The following is a 16,311-nucleotide window of genomic DNA, read 5'->3' as shown; positions in this document are numbered from 1 at the left end:
CCAGACCCCGGACACGCCTCCCTCTCTAGGCCACGCCCCATCTTCGAGGACGTGCCTATCAGAGCGCCGCTCCAGCCCCGGACGCGCCCCCTCCTCGAAAACCCGCCTATCGGAGCCCTGCTTCAGATGCAGGCCACGCCCCCTTTCTGAGGACCCGCCTATCAGATCCCCGGACAAGCCCCCTCTCCAGGCCACGCCCCACCCCGGGACACGCCTGTCAGAGCGCGGCTCCAGACGCGGGCCACGCCCCCTCTTTGAGGACCCGCCTATCAGATCCCCGCTCCAGCCCCCGGACACGCCCCCTCTCCAGGTCACGCCCTTCCCCGGGACCCGCCTATCAGAGCGCCGCTCCAGACGCGGGCCACGCCCCCTCATTGAGGACCCGCCTATCAGAGCCCCGCTCCAGACGCGGGACACGCCCCTTCTCTAGGCCACGCCTCCATCCGGGGACGCACCTATCAGAGCCCCGCTCCAGACCCCGGACACGCCCCCTCCTCGAGGGCCCGCCTATCAGAACCCCGCTCCAGCCCCCCGGACACGCCCCTACTCTAGGCCACGACCCCACCCCAGGACGCACCTATCAGAGCCCCGCTCCAGATTCAGACCACGCGCTCTCTTTGAGGACCCGCCTATCAGAGCCCCGCTCCAGATTCAGGCCACGCCCCCTCTTTGAGGACCCGCCTATCAGAGCCCGGGTCCGGCTACGCCCACCACCGCGAGGGAGGACCCGCCTATCAGAGCCCCGCTCCAGACCACGGACACGCCCCCAGTCTAGGCCACGCCTCCTCCCCAGGATCCGCCTATCAGAGCCCCTCTCCAGCCCCTGGGCCACGCCCCCTCCCCGGACCCGCCTATCAGAGCCCTGTTCCCGTTGCAGGCCCCGCCCCCTCCTCGAGGATCCGCCTATCAGAGCCCCGCCCCCCGTCACAGAGGCCCGGGAAAGTAAAGTGAAGTGACTTACCCAAGGTCACCCAGCAGATTGGTGGCGGGCTGTGTGACCTTGGGCAAGTCACTTCACCTCCCTGGGCCTTAGTGACCTCATCTGTAAAATGGGGGTGGGACGGGGACTGTGTTCAGCCCGATTGGCTGCTATTCATTCATTCAATCGTATTTATTGAGCACTCACTGTGTGCAGAGCACTATACTAAGCGCTTGGGAAGTACAAGTTGGCAACATTAGAGACGGTCCCTTCTCAACAGCGGGCTCACGGTCTACAAGCAGCGTGGCTCAATGGAAAGAGCCCGGGCTTTGGAGTCAGAGGTCACGGGTTCAAATCCTGCCTCCGCCAATTGTCAGTTGTGTGACTTTGGGCAAGTCACTTCACTTCTCCGGGCCTCAGTTACCTCATCTGTAAAATGGGGATTAAGACTGTGAGCCTCCCGTGGGACAACCTGATCACTTTGTAACCTCCCCAGCGTTTAGAACAGTGCTTTGCACATAGTAAGCGCTTAATAAATGCCATTATTATTATTATCATTATTACAAGGGGAAGACAGACAACAAAATCAATCAATCAATCGTATTTATTGAGCGCTTACTGTGTGCAGAGCACTGTACTAAGCACTTGGGAAGTACAAGTTGGCAACATTTAGAGACAGTGCCTACCCAACAGATAACAATAATAATAATAATAATGGCATTTCAGCAACAAATAGAGACGGCCCCTACCCAGTGATGGGCCCACAGTCCAGAGTTTTCCCACCTCCCAGGTGCTGAATTAATAATAATAGCAATAATAATAATAATAAATAATTCCTGAATTCCTGGAAAGGCAATCCCGGAGAGATTGAGAGGGGCTGCAGGGCTCCGGGTGGGGAGGTGTGGGAACCGGGATGGGCTGGGGGGTGGCGTGGGGGTGGTGGTGGAGGTATAGAACAGTGTTTAGCACGTAGTAAGCGCTTAACAAATAGTGTTATCTATTATTATTATTATCTCTTCCCAGCGCTTGGAACAGTGCTTTGCCCATAAGGCTTAACAAATGCTATTATTATTATTGTTGTTATTATCATTATTATTATTATCATTATTATTACTCGTTGCGGGGAGAGGGGGAGGGCCACTGCAGGGGCAGGGAGCCCTTTCCATTCATTCATTCAGTCGATCGTATTTACTGAGCACTCACTGCAGAGCTCTGTACTGAGCGCTTGGGAGAGCACAACAGAACAATAAACAGACACATTCCCTGCCCACAAGGAGATTACTACAGTCTAGAGAAGAAGGTAGACATTACTATAAATAAATAAAGTATAGATAAGTGGGGCTAGGAGGGAGGATGAACCAAGGGAGCAAGTCGGGGCGATGCAGAAAGGAGTGGGTGAAGAGGAAAGGGGGGCTCAGTCAGGGAAGGCCTCTTGGAGGAGATGGGCCCTTAATAATAATAATAATGATGGCATCTATTAAGCACTTACTATGTGCCAAGCACTGTTCTAAGCGCTGGGGAGGTTAGGCGATCAGGTTGTCCCACGGGGGGCTCACAGTCTTCAACCCCATTTGACAGATGAGATCACTGAGGCCCAGAGAAGTGAAGTGACTTGCCCAAAGTCACCCAGCTGACAAGTGGTGGAGGCGAGATTTGAACCCATGACCTCTAACTCCAAAGCCCGGGCTCTTTCCACTGAGTCACGCTGCATCTCTAATAAGGTGCTTATTGAGTGCCTAACGTGTGCAGGGCAGTGTACTAAGTGCTTCGGAAAGTATGCTCCCTGTATATATGTATATATGTTTGTACAAATTTATTACTCTATTTTATTTGTGCATATTTATTCTGTTGATTTTATTTTGTTAATATATTTTGTTTTGTTCTCTGTCTCCCCTTTCTAGACTGTGAGCCCACTGTTGGGTAGGGACCGTCTCTAGATGTTGCCAATTTGTACTTCCCAAGCGCTTAGTACAGTGCTCTGCACACAGCAGTAAGTGCTCAATAAATACAATTGAATGAATGAACAAATGAATAGTACAGTGCTCTGCACACAGTAAGCGCTCAATAAATACGATTGAATGAATGAATGACCATCTCTATACGTTGCAAACTTGTACTTCCCGAGCGCTTAGTCCAGTGCTCTGCACACAGTAAGCGCTCAATAAATATGATTGAATGAATGAATGAATAAATAGTACAGTACTCTGCACACAGTAAGTGCTCAATAAATACAATTGAATGAATGAATGACCGCCTCTATACGTTGCCAGCTGGTACTTCCCAAGCGCTTAGTCCAGTGTTCTGCACACAGTAAGCGCTCAATAAATACGATTGAATGAATGAATGAATGAATAGTACAGTGCTCTGCACACAGTGAGCGCTCAATAAATGCGATTGAATGAATGAATGACCGTCTCTATGTGTTTCCGACTTGTACTTCCCAAGCGCTTAGTCCAGTGCTCTGCACACAGTAAGCGCTCAATAAATACGATTGAATGAATGAATGAATACTCTTTAACAGAGTTGATAGACACTTTTTTGTGGTATCTGTTAAGCGCTTACTACGTCCCAGGCACTGTACTAAACGCTGTAGCAGGCGCAAGGTAAGTGGGTTGGACGCATTCCCTGTCCCACGTGGGGCTCACAGTCTAAATCCTCATTTTACAGATGAGGCAACTGAGGCCCAGAGAAGTGAAGTGACTCCCCCAAGGTCACACACAGCAGACAAGTGTCGGAGGCAGGATTAGAACCCAGGCCCTTCCGGCATTCCCTGCCCACAACAGGGAATGTTGTGTGGAGGCTGGAACCTTGGAAATCCCTCTTTGTGAGCTGATGACTTGTACTTGTACTTCCCAAGCGCTTAGTACAGTGCTCTGCACACAGTAAGCGCTCAATAAATACGATTGATTGATTGATTGATTGATTGATTGATCAGAGCACGGGGTAGGAGAGAGATACTGAGTCACACATCCTCCCATTCACCCCCCAGAGTCATCAGAAAAATAGCCAAGGCAGCAGTTTTCCAGTTCCTCAAGAATGTCAGGGGGAACTTGCCAGCCTGTCATTCATTCAATCGTATTTATTGAGCGCTTACTGTGTGCTGAGCACTGTACTAAGCGCTTGGGAAGTCCAAGTCGGCAACAAATAGAGACGGTCCCTACCCAACAACGGGCTCACAGTCTAGAAGGGGGTGGAGAGAGAAGAGAAACTGGGCTGCTGAGGAAAGGGGTTAAGTTGAATCCTTACCTGTTGCCGACTTGGACTTCCCAAGCGCTTAGTACAGAAGAGAAGCAGCGTGGCTCAGTGGAAAGAGCCCGGGCTTTGGCGTCAGAGGTCATGGGTTCAAATCCCAACTCTGCCAATTGTCAGCTGTGGGACTTTGGGCAAGTCACTTAACTTCCCTGGGCCTCAGTTACCTCATCTGGAAAATGGGGATTAAGACCGTGAGTCCCCCGTGGGACAACCTGATCACCTTGTAACCTCCCCAGCATTTAGAACAGTGCTTTGCACATAGTAAGTGCTTAATAAATGCCATTATTATTATTATTATTAATTCCACCTCTGCCACTTGTCCGTTTTGTGACTTTGGGCAAGTCACTTCACTTCTCTGGGCCTCAGTTCCCTCATCTGGAAAATGGGGATTAAGACTATGAGCCCCATGTGAGACAACCTGATCACCTTGTAACCTCCCCAGCGCTTAGAACAGTGCTTTGCACATAGTAAGAGCTTAATAAATGCCATTATGATTATTATTATTATTATTAATTCCGCCTCTGCCACTTGTCCGTTTTGTGACTTTGGACAAGTCACTTCACTTCTCTGGGCCTCAGTTACCTCATATGGAAAATGGGGATTAAGACTATGAGCCCCATGTGGGACAACCTGATCACCTTGTAACCTCCCCAGCGCTTAGAACAGTGCTTTGCAAATAGTAAGAGCTTAATAAATGCCATTATGATTATTATTATTATTAATTCCGCCTCCGCCACTTGTCCGTTTTGTGACTTTGGGCAAGTCACTTCACTTCTCTGGGCCTCAGTTACCTCATCTGGAAAATGGGGATTAAGACTATAAGCCCCGTGTGGGACAACCCGATCACCTTGTATCCCCCCCAGTGCTTAGAACAGTGCTTGGTTCAGAGGTCCCAAACTATAATTCTATTTCTTCCGACGGTTTTGACCCCTGTCTACTTGTTCTGTTTTGTTGTCTTTGTTGTTCTCTGTGAGAAGCAGCGTGGCTCAGTGGAAAGATCCCGGGCTTTGGAGTCAGAGATCATGGGTTCGAATCCCGACTCCACCACATGTCTGCTGTGTGACCTTGGGCAAGTCACTTAGCTTCTCTGAGTCTCAGTTACCTCATCTGTAAAATGGGGATTAAGACTGTGAGCCCCACGTGGGACAACTTGATCACCTTGTATCCCCCCCCCCGCCCCAGTGCTTAGAACAGTGCTCTGCACATAGTAAGCGCTTAACTAATGCCATCATTATTATTATTATTATTGTCTGTCTCCCCCCTTCTAGACTGTGAGCCCATTGTTGGGTAGGGACTGTCTCTATATGTTGCCAACTTGTACTTCCCAAGTGCTTAGTACAGTGCTCTGCACACAGTAAGCGCTCAGTAAATAAATTGAATGAATAAATGAATGCTTGGCACATAGTAAGTGTTCAACAAATGCCGTTATTATTATTATTATTATGCACTTACTGTGGGAAGAGTAGTGTACTGAGCTCTTGGGAGAGAGTTAACGGGTGGAAATTGGACTCCGTCCTTGCCCCTCAGGGGCTTTACTGCTAGTGGCCATCGGGACCCAATCAATCAATCGTATTTATTGAGCGCTTACTGTGTGCAGAGCACTGTACTAAGCGCTTGGGAAGTCCAAGTTGGCAACATATAGAGACGGTCCCTACCCAACAGCGGGCTCACGGTCTAGAAGACGCAGGGGCCGGGCGGACGGCGAGATCCGGGAGAAACAGCTTGGCTCAGTGGAAAGAGCACGAGCTTGGGAGTCAGAGGTCATGGGTTCAAATCCCGGCTCCGCCACTTGTCAGCTGTGTGACTTTGGGCAAGTCACTTCACTTCTCTGGGCCTCAGTTACCTCATCTGGAAAATGGGGATGAAGACCGTGAGCCCCCCCGTGGGCCAACCTGATCACTTTGTAACCTCCCCAGCGCTTAGAACAGTGCTCTGCACGTAGTAAGCTCTTAATAAATGCCGTCATTATTATCATTATTATTATCCGGGAGGGCAGGGGGCCCCACCGCCCGGGGATGGACGTCAGAGAAGAGATAGAGGGTCAGCGCGCCGTCAATCGCCCATGCCACCCGGCCTGCTCGGCTGATAAGGGGCGTCCAGGAAGGTCCAGCCGGTCTGAGAGGACAGTGTGAGAAGGCCGAGTGCTGGCCGGAGACCTAGTGGAAAACGCCCCTCTCCCCCCGGGCCTGAATTCCTCCCCAGCACTTAGAACAGTGCTTGGCACATGGTAAGTGCTTAACAAATACCAAAATTATTATTATTATATAGAGACGGTCCCTGATTAAGACTGTGAGGCCCCCGTGGGACAACCTTGTATCCTCCCCAGCGCTAAAAACAGTGCTTTGCACATAGTAGGCGCTTAACAACTACCAAAATTATTATTATTATCTCCCCCTTTTAGACTGTGAGCCCACTGTTGGGTAGGGACTGTCTCTCTATGTTGCCAATTTGTACTTCCCAAGCGCTTAGTACAGTGCTCTGCACATAGTAAGCACTCAATAAATACGATTGATGATGATGATGATGATGATGATGAATCCCACCAGGATAATAATAATAATAATAACAATGGCATTTGTTAAGCACTTACTATGTGCAATGCACTGTTCTAAGCCCTGGGGTGGGGGGATACAACGTGATCAGGTTGTCCCACGTGGGGTTCACAGTCAATCCCCATTCTACAGATGAGGGAACTGAGGCTCAGAGAAGTGAAGTGACTGGCCCAAGGTCACACAGCAGACATGTGGTGGAGCTGTGATTCGAACCCATGACCTCTGACTCCAAAGCCCGGGCTCTTTCCACTGAGCCACGCTGCTCAAGTTGCCCCCGACAGGAGGTCCGATTCAAAAAACTCCGCAAGAGGATTTGGTCAATTCTAGCAATCAGTCAATCGTATTTATTGAGCGCTGACTGTGTGCAGAGCACTGTACTAAGCGCTTGGGAAGTACAGGTTGGCTACATATAAGCATATAACATATGTTATATAATGTTTGGTTTTGTTCTCTGTCTCCCCCTTTTAGACTGTGAGCCCACTGTTGGGTAGGGACTGTCTCTATATGTTGCCAATTTGTACTTCCCAAGCACTTAATACAGTGCTCTGCACACAGTAAGCGCTCAATAAATACGATTGATTGATTGATTGAGCTAATTCAGTGGTCTGGTGGGCCAGTGGTCTAGTGGGCAGTGGGCATGTCGGACAGCTGCGTTTCTAGGAGTCCTGATAATATTTAAGAAGAACGTCTGGTCTGTGAAGATTCAGGAGGCCAAGGAAAGGACCCTCCTTCAGGCTGCGGGCCATTCCAACCAGCCCAATAATAATAATAATGATATGTACTTCCCAAGCGCTTAGTACAGTGTTCTGCACACAGTAAGCGCTCAATAAATACGTTTGATTGATTCATTAAGCTCCTATTATGTGCCAAACACTGTACTTAGCGCTGGGGTAGATACAAGCAAATCGGGTTGGACACAGTCCCCCGTGGAGTTCGCAGCCTCAATCCCCATTTCATTGATGAGGCAACTGAGGCCCAGAGAAGTGAGGTGACTTGCCCAAGGTCACCCAGCGGACAAGTGGCGGAGAAGGGGTTAGAGAAGCAGCGTGGCTCAGTGGAAAGAGCCCGGGCTTTGGAGTCAGAGGTCAGGGGTTCAAATCCCGGCTTCACCAGTTGTCAGCTGGGTGACTTTGGGCAAGTCACTTCACTTCAGTGCCAGTGCTTAGAACAGTGCTTTGAATGTAGTAAGCGCTTAACAAATACCAAAATTATTATTATTATTATTCTCTGGGCCTCAGTTCCCTCATCTGTAAAATGGGGATGAAGACTGTGAGCCCCCCGCGGGACAACCTGATCACTTTGTAACCTCCCCAGCGCTTAGAACGGTGCTTTGCACATAGTAAGCACTTAATAAATAAATGCCATCATCATCATCGGTATGGCTCAGTGGAAAGAGCACAGGCTTTGGAGTCAGAGGTCAGGGGTTCAAATCCCGGCTCCACCAGTTGTCAACTGTGTGACTTTGGGCAAGTCACTTAACTTCTCTGTGCCTCAGTTTCCTCATCTGGAAAAGGGGGATGAAGACTGTGAGCCCCCCGTGGGACAACCTGATCACTTTGTAACCTCCCCAGCGCTTAGAACAGTGTTTTGCACATAGTAAGCGCTTAATAAAATGCCATTAAAAAAAAAAACCCATCAATCCGTGGTGTTTAATGAGCACTTTCTTTGAGCTGTGCCCGGTTCTAAGCACAATAAAGACACGTTCCTGCCCTCAGGACGTTTCAATCTAGTGATCTAGTGCCACTCTTTGCTTCTAGACCGTGAGCCCACTGTTGGGTAGGGACCGTCTCCATATGTTGCCAACTTGTACTTCCCAAGCGCTTAGTACAGTGCTCTGCACACAGGAAGCACTCAATAAATACGATTGATTGATTTGCTTGCTCTAAGCCAAACAGCTGACATGGCTCATGCTGGTCCACTGAGATATTCCAGTCAGGCCCTGCCCAGAGCTAAGGCATTGTACTTCCCAAGCGCTTAGTACAGTGCTCTGCATACAGTAAGCGCTCAATAAATACAATTGATTGATTGATTGATTGATTGATTGACCCGAGAGCCACCCATCCGCTGCTTAATTATGGTAGTTTGGGCCTCCTGTATGTTAAGCACCGGGTTAGATCCAAGACAGTCAGATAATGCAGTCCCTGTTGCACTCGGGGTTCACGGTCTAAGATGTAGGTAGAACAGGAATCACATCCTCCACTTTACAGATGAGAAAACTGAGGCCTCGGGAGGTTAAATGAGTGGCCCAAATCCATTGGTGGGGCTGGGACTCTAAACCGGGGGGGTTTCCATGTTCTTTTTTTTAGGCCCCACTTGTTGTTTGAAGCTAATGGTGAAATGAGAAGCAATGCGGCCCAGTGGAAGGAGAAAAGGCCTGGGGGCTTTAATTCCAGTTCTGCCTCTTGCCCGCTGTGTGAATTTGGGCAAGTCACTTCACATCTCTGGGCCTTCGTTCCCTCACCTATAAAACTGGGATTCAATACTTATTCTCCCACCTACTTAATAATAATTATGGTATCTGTTAATGATGATAAGTGATGTTATCATGATAAATGATAAATGATGTTAAGTGCCATTATCATTATCATGATGATGATGATGATGGTATTTGTTGAGTGCTTACTATGTGCAAAGCACTGTTCTAAGCGCTGGGGAAGTTACAAGGTGATCAGGTTGTCCCACGGGGGGTTCATGGTCTTAATCCCCATTTTACAGATGAGGGAACTAAGGCACAGAGAAGTGAAGTGACTTGCCCAAAGTCACACAGCTGACAGTTGGCAGAGTCGGGATTTGAACCCATGACCTCTGACTCCAAAGCCCGGGCTCTTTCCTCTGAGGCACGCTGCTTCTCCAAGGCACTGTTCTAAGCATCGGGTTAGATAGAAAGTAATCGGGTTGGACATAGTCCCTATCCCACGTGAGGCTCACAGTCTTAATCCCCATTTTACGGATGAGGGAACCGAGGCACAGAGAAGCAGAGTGGCTCAATGGAAAGAGCCCGGGCTTTGGAGTCAGAGGTCATGGGTTCAAATCCGGGCTCCGCCAATTGTCAGCTGTGTGACTTTGGGCAAGTCACTTCACTTCTCTGGGCCTCAGTTACCTCATCAGTAAAATGTGGATTAAGACTGTGAGCCTCCCACGGGACAACCTGATCACCTTGTAACCTCCCCCCAGTGCTTAGTACAGTGCTTTGCACATAGTAAGCATTTAATAAATGCCATCATTATTATTATTATTATTCTCTGTGCCTCAGTTCCCTCATCTTTAAAATGGGGATGAAGACTGTGAGCCCCCCATGGGACAACCTGATCACCTTGTAACCTCCCCAGCGCTTAGAACAGTGCTTTGCACATAGTAAGTGCTTAACAAATGCCATTATTATTATTATTATTATTATCATTATTAAGTGAAGGGACTTGCCCCAGGTTACATAGCAGACGAGTGGCGGAGCCGGGATTAGAAACCATGACCTCTGACTCCTAGGCACGTGCTCAACCATTAAGTCCATTTGAGTTTATTATTATTAATAATAATAATAATAGTGCATTTATTGGGTGCTTGCTGTGTGCAAAGCACTGTTCTAAGCGCTGGGGAGGTTACAAGGTGATCAGGTTGTCCCACGGGGGGCTCACAGTCTTAATCCCCATTTTCCAGATGAGGGAATTGAGAAGAGCTGTGACTTGCCCAAAGTCCCACAGCTGACAGTTGGCAGAGGCGGGATTCGAACCCATGACCTCTGACTCCCAAGCCCGGGCTCTTTCCACTGAGCCACACTGCTTCTCTGTATTTATTACTCTATTTATTTTATTTGTACATATTTATTCTATTTATTTTATTTTGTTAATATGTTTTGTTTTGTTGTCTGTCTCCCCTTTCTAGCCTGTGAACCCGCTTTTGGGTAAGGACGGTCTCTATACGTTGTCCACTTGTCCTTCCCAAGCGCTTAGTCCAGTGCTCTGCACACAGTAAGCGCTCAATAAATACGATTGAATGAATGAATGAAGTCATGCTTAAACTGGGAGCCATTCATTCATTCATTCAATCGTATTTATTGAGCGCTTACTGTGTGCAGAGCACTGTAGTAAGCGCTTGGGAAGTACAAGTCGGCAACACATAGAGACAGTTCCTACCCAACAATGGGCTCACAGTCTAGAAGGGGGAGACTGGACAACAAAACAAAACATGTACACAGGTGTCCAAATCGTCAGAACAAATAGAATTAAAGCTATAAGCACATCATTAACAAAATAAAAAGAACAGTAAATATGTACTAAACGTTTTCCAGTGGCTGTTAACACTGTCCAAATATTTCCTAACATAGTGTTGCGATGACCAGCCAAGAGGAAAAAGTCCCGTGTGGGACAGGGACTTTGCCCAACCTGATTTGTACTTCCCAAGCGCTTAGTACAGTGCTCTGCACATAGTAAGCGTTCAATAAATACGATTGATGATGATGATCTACCCCAGTGCTTAGAATAGCTATTGGCACATAGTAAGCCCTTAACAAATACCAGTATCATCATCATTTATTCTATTTATTTTATTTTGTTAGTATGTTTGGTTCTGTTCTCTGTCTCCCCCTTTTAGACTGTGAGCCCGCTGTTGGGTAGGGACTGTCTCTATATGTTGCCAACTTGTACTTCCCAAGCGCTTAGTCCAGTGCTCTGCACACAGTAAGCGCTCAATAAATACGATTGATTGATTGATTGATCATGGAAGGCGCTGGTTTGAAGGTATTTACTGAGCGCTTTCTGTGTGCACAGCACTGTACTAAACGCTTGGGAGAGACCAGTACAACAGAGTCCGTAGGCACGTTCTCTGCCCACAAGGAACTGCCTAGTGGGTAGAGCTTGAGCCTGTGAGTCAGAAGGACCTGGGTTCTAATCCCGGCTCCGCCACTTGTCAGCTGGGTGATCTTGGGCAAGTCCCTTCCCTTCTCTGGGCCTCACTTCCCTCCTCTGTAAAATGGAGATTAAGACTGCGAGCCCCACGGGGGCCATGGACTGGGTCCAACCTGATTAGATTGTATCTAATGAGAAGCAGCGTGGCTCAGTGGAAAGAGCCCGGGCTTTGGAGCCAGAGGTCATGGGTTCAAATCCCGGCTCCCCCAACTGTCAGCTGTGTGACTTTGGGCAAGTCACTTCACTTCTCTGGGCCTCTGTGCATTTGTAAAATGTGAGCCCCCCGGTTGGAACAACCTGATCACCTTGTAACCTCCCCAGTGCTTAGAACAGCGCTTTGCACATAGTAAGCGCTTAACAAATGCCATCATTATTATTATTATCTACCCCAGCGCTTAGAACAGTACCTGGCACAGAGTAAGCGCTCGACAAATACCATGAAAAAAATGGCATAATAATAATAATGATGGTATTTGTTAAGCGCTTCCTCTGTGCCGAGCACTGTTCTAAGCACTGGGGGAGATACAAGGTGATCAGGTTGTCCCACGGGGGCTCACAGTTCTTAATCCCCATTTTACAGATAAGGTGACTGAGGCCCAGAGAAGTGAAGTGACTTGCCCAAGGTCACACAGCAGATGTGAGCAGCAGCATGGCCTAGTGGGAAGAGCCCGAGATTGGGAATCAGAGGGCGTGGGTTCTAATCCTGGCTTCGCCGCTTGTCTGACAAGAGCCCAGGCTTGGGAATCAGAGGGTGTGGGTTCTAATCCTGCTTTGCCACCTGTCTGACAAGAGCCCGGGTTTGGGAATCTGAGGGCGTGGGTTCTAATCCTGGCTTCGCCACTTGTCTGACAAGAGCCTGGGCTTGGGAGTCAGAGGGCGTGGGTTCTAATCCTGGCTTCACCACTTGTCTGCTGTGTGACCTTGGGCAAGTCACTTCTCTGGGCCTCACTTCCCTCATCTGTAAAATGGGAATGAAGACTGTGAGCCCCACGTGGGACAATCTAATGACCTTGTATTTACCCCAGCACTTAGAACAGTACTTGGCACCCAGTGAATGCGTAACAAATACCATTATTATTATTATAAGTGGTGGGGCCGGGATTAGAATCCAAATACCTTAAAAAATAAATAACTAAAAGGGAGGAGCATTTGACTTCAACCCCTGGGAAAGTCCACTGCATTGCTTGCTTAATTATGACAGTTTGTGCCTACTCTGTGATAAGCACTGGGTTAGATCCAGGACAATCAGACAAGACAGTCCCTGCTGCACACGGGGCTCACTGTCTGACAGCACCTGTATATATGTATATATGTTTGTGCATATTTATTATGCTATTTATTTATTTTACTTGTACATATTTATTCTATTTATTTTGTTAATATGTTTTGTTTTGTTGTCTGTCTCCCCCTTCTAGACTGTGAGCCCGCTGTCGGGTAGGGACCGTCTCTATATGTTGCCAACTTATGAGAAGCAGCGTTGCTCAGTGGGAAAGAGCCTGGGCTTGGGAGTCAGAGGTCATGGGTTCAAATCCTGGCTCCGCCACTTGTCAGCTGTGTGACTTTGGGCAAGTCACTTCACTTCTCTGGGTCTCAATTCCTTGAACTGTAAAATGGGGATTAAGACTGTGAGCCCCCCATGGGACAACCTAATCACCTTGTAACCTCCCCAGTGCTTAGAACAGTGCTTGGCACATAGTAAGTGCTTAATAAATGCTATCATTATTATTATTATTATTCTCTGTGCTTCAATTCCCTGAACTGTAAAATGGGGATTAAGACTGTGAGGACCACATGGGACAACCTGATTACCTTATATCTACCCCAGCGCTTAGAACAGTGCTCTGCACATAGTAAGCGCTTAACAAATACCATGATTATTATTATTATTATTATTATTATATGGTCCTTTCCTCCATCTCAGGGAAGAGGCTGTGAACTGAGCTGGATCCCAGCAATGGAGAAGTGGAAGCCACAGAGCAGACAGTCACTCAAGCTTCCCTGCCATGTTGACGGTCATGGGCTGAGAGTGCGACGTGAGGTACTCTGGGTTCTAACCCCAGCCCCGCCATTTGCCTGCTGTGTGATCTTGGGCAAGTCACTTCAATCAATCAATCAATCAATCGCATTTATTGAGCGCTTACTGTGTGCAGAGCACTGTACTAAGCGCTTGGGAAGTACAAGTTGGCAACATATAGAGACGGTCCCTACCCAACAGTGAGATCACAGTCTAGAAGTGGCGGGGCCGGAATTAGAACCCACCATCACTTCTCTGTACCTCTGTTTCCTCTACCATGAAATTCATTCACTCAATTGAATGAGCCCAGACTGAGCCCCTTTCTTCCTCTCCCCCTCCTCCCGCTCTCCATCCCCCCGACCTTACCTCCTTCCCTTCCCCACAACACCTGTATATATGTATATATGTTTGTATAGATTTATTACTCTATTTATTTTACTTTCTATTTATTTTATTTTGTTAATATGTTTTGTTTTGTTCTCTGTCTCCCCCTTCTAGACTGTGAGCCCACTGTTGGGTAGGGACCGTCTCTATATGTTGCCAACTTGTACTTCCCAAGCGCTTAGCACAGTGCTCTGCACACAGTAAGTGCTCAATAAATACGATTGAATGAATGAATGAATGAAGCACTAGGGAGAGGACAAGATAACATCAATAAATAATAATAATAATGATGGCATTTATTAAGCGCTTAATAAAGAGCAAAGCACTGTTCTAAGCGCTGGGGAGGTTACAAGGTGATCAGGCTGTCCCATGGGGGGCTCACCATTTTAATCCCCATTTTACAGATGAGGTAACTAAGGCCTAGAGAAGTGAAGTGACTTACTTGCTCAAGTCACACAGCTGACAATTGACAGAGCTGGGATTTGAACCCATGACCTCTGACTCCAAAGCCCGGGCTCTTTCCACTGAGCCACGCTGTTCTCTGTAACAATAAGCAGGCCCATTCCCTGCCCACAACGAGCTAACAGTCTGCCGGGGGATACAGACATGAATAGAAATAAATGAATGACAGTATGGACGTAAGTGCTGAGGGCCTGGGAAAGGGGATTCATTCATTCAGTCGTATTTATTGAGTGCTTCCTGTGTGCAGAGCACTGTACTAAGCGCTTGGGAAGTACAAGTTGGCAACATATAGAGACGGTCCCTACCCAACAGTGGGCTCACAGTCTAGAAATGAAGGGATGAATAAAGGGAGCGAGTCAGGGAGTGGGAGAAGAGGAAAGGGGGGCTTAGTCAGGGAAGGCCTCTTGGAAGAGATGGGCCTTCAATAAGGCTTTGAAGGCCGGGAGAGTCACGGTCAGATATGAGGAGGGAGGGATTGCCAGGCCAGAGGCAGGACGAGGGCGAGAGTTCGGCGCTGAGATAGATGAGACAGCAAGAAGGTTGGCATGAGAGGAGTGAAGTGCGCAGCTGGGTTGGAGGAGGGGATTCAATACTCATTCTCCCTCCCACTTGGACTGTGTATCCCACGTGGGAGAGGGGCCGTTCCCCGGCCTGATTAACTTTTATCTACTCAGTGCTTAGACCAGCGCTTGCCACGTAGTCAGCGCTTAACAAATACCATAAAATAATTTTTTTTTAAAAAAAAGGCCTCGGAAGGGAAGGAGCGGGGAGTCAGAAGTCACCCCGTTTGAATCACCCAGAGCCCGGACGGATCTGTTGATCCCTGCTCTGCACTGTGTGGGAGCAGGCAGCTCAGGGGTTCGCTCACTCGATTTCACTCTGATCTGGCCACTTCTCTGCGGCTTATCTGGCTCTCAGCTCCGGGTTTCGGTTGCGCCAAGATAAGTCAATCTCGGGACGGTGTTAGGGCAGGCCAGAACTCCAAAAGGCGTGACTGTCCCGCCCGAATCAGGGCTCCCCCAGTCACGTGGCCACAGAACCAGGTGGCACTTGCGATATCGGGCCACTAATTGGCTCAAGGTCCCTTCTCTATTTCCTCCTGCTGATGCCCAGTGAACCCTTGACCTCTCTGCGCCTCAGTGATCTCATCTGTAAAATGGGGATGAAGACTGTGAGCCCCACGTGGGACAACCTGATCACCTTGTAACCTCCCCAGCACTTAGAACAGTGCTTAGAACAGTCTTCGTTCAGCCTATGTTAGCAGGGCTCTTGTACTGTTCTCTTCCAAGAGCTTAGTACAGTGCTTTGCACATAGTAAGTGCTCAATAAGCGTCTCAGTATTGGCTTCAAAGCTCTCCATCCCCTCGCCTCCTCCTACCTCACCTTCCTTCTGTCCTTCTCCATCCCAGCCCGCATTCTCGGCTCTTCTGCCGCCACTCACCTCCTCACCAGGCCTCATTCTCGCCCGTCCCGCCATCAACCCCTGGCCTGGAATGCCCTCCCTCCGTACACCCTCATCAAGCTACCTCTCTTCCTCCCTTCAAAGCCCTGCTGAGCGCTCACCTCCTCCAGGAGGCCTTCCCACACTAAGCCCCCTTTTTCCTCTCCTCCTTCCCATCCCCCTACCCTACCTCCTTCCCCTCTCCACAGCACTTGTATATATATATTTGTACAGATTTATTACTCTATTTATTTTACTTGTACATATTTACTATTCTATTTATTTTGTTAATGATGTGCATATAGCTTTAATTCTATTTGTCCTGACGATTTTGACACCTGTCCACGTGTGTTTTTAATGGCATTTATTAAGTGCTTACTATGTGT

Source organism: Tachyglossus aculeatus, chromosome 8 (genome assembly GCF_015852505.1).
Source record: "Tachyglossus aculeatus isolate mTacAcu1 chromosome 8, mTacAcu1.pri, whole genome shotgun sequence".
Classification (NCBI taxonomy): domain Eukaryota; kingdom Metazoa; phylum Chordata; class Mammalia; order Monotremata; family Tachyglossidae; genus Tachyglossus; species Tachyglossus aculeatus.
Note: the sequence above shows the minus strand (reverse complement) of the source record.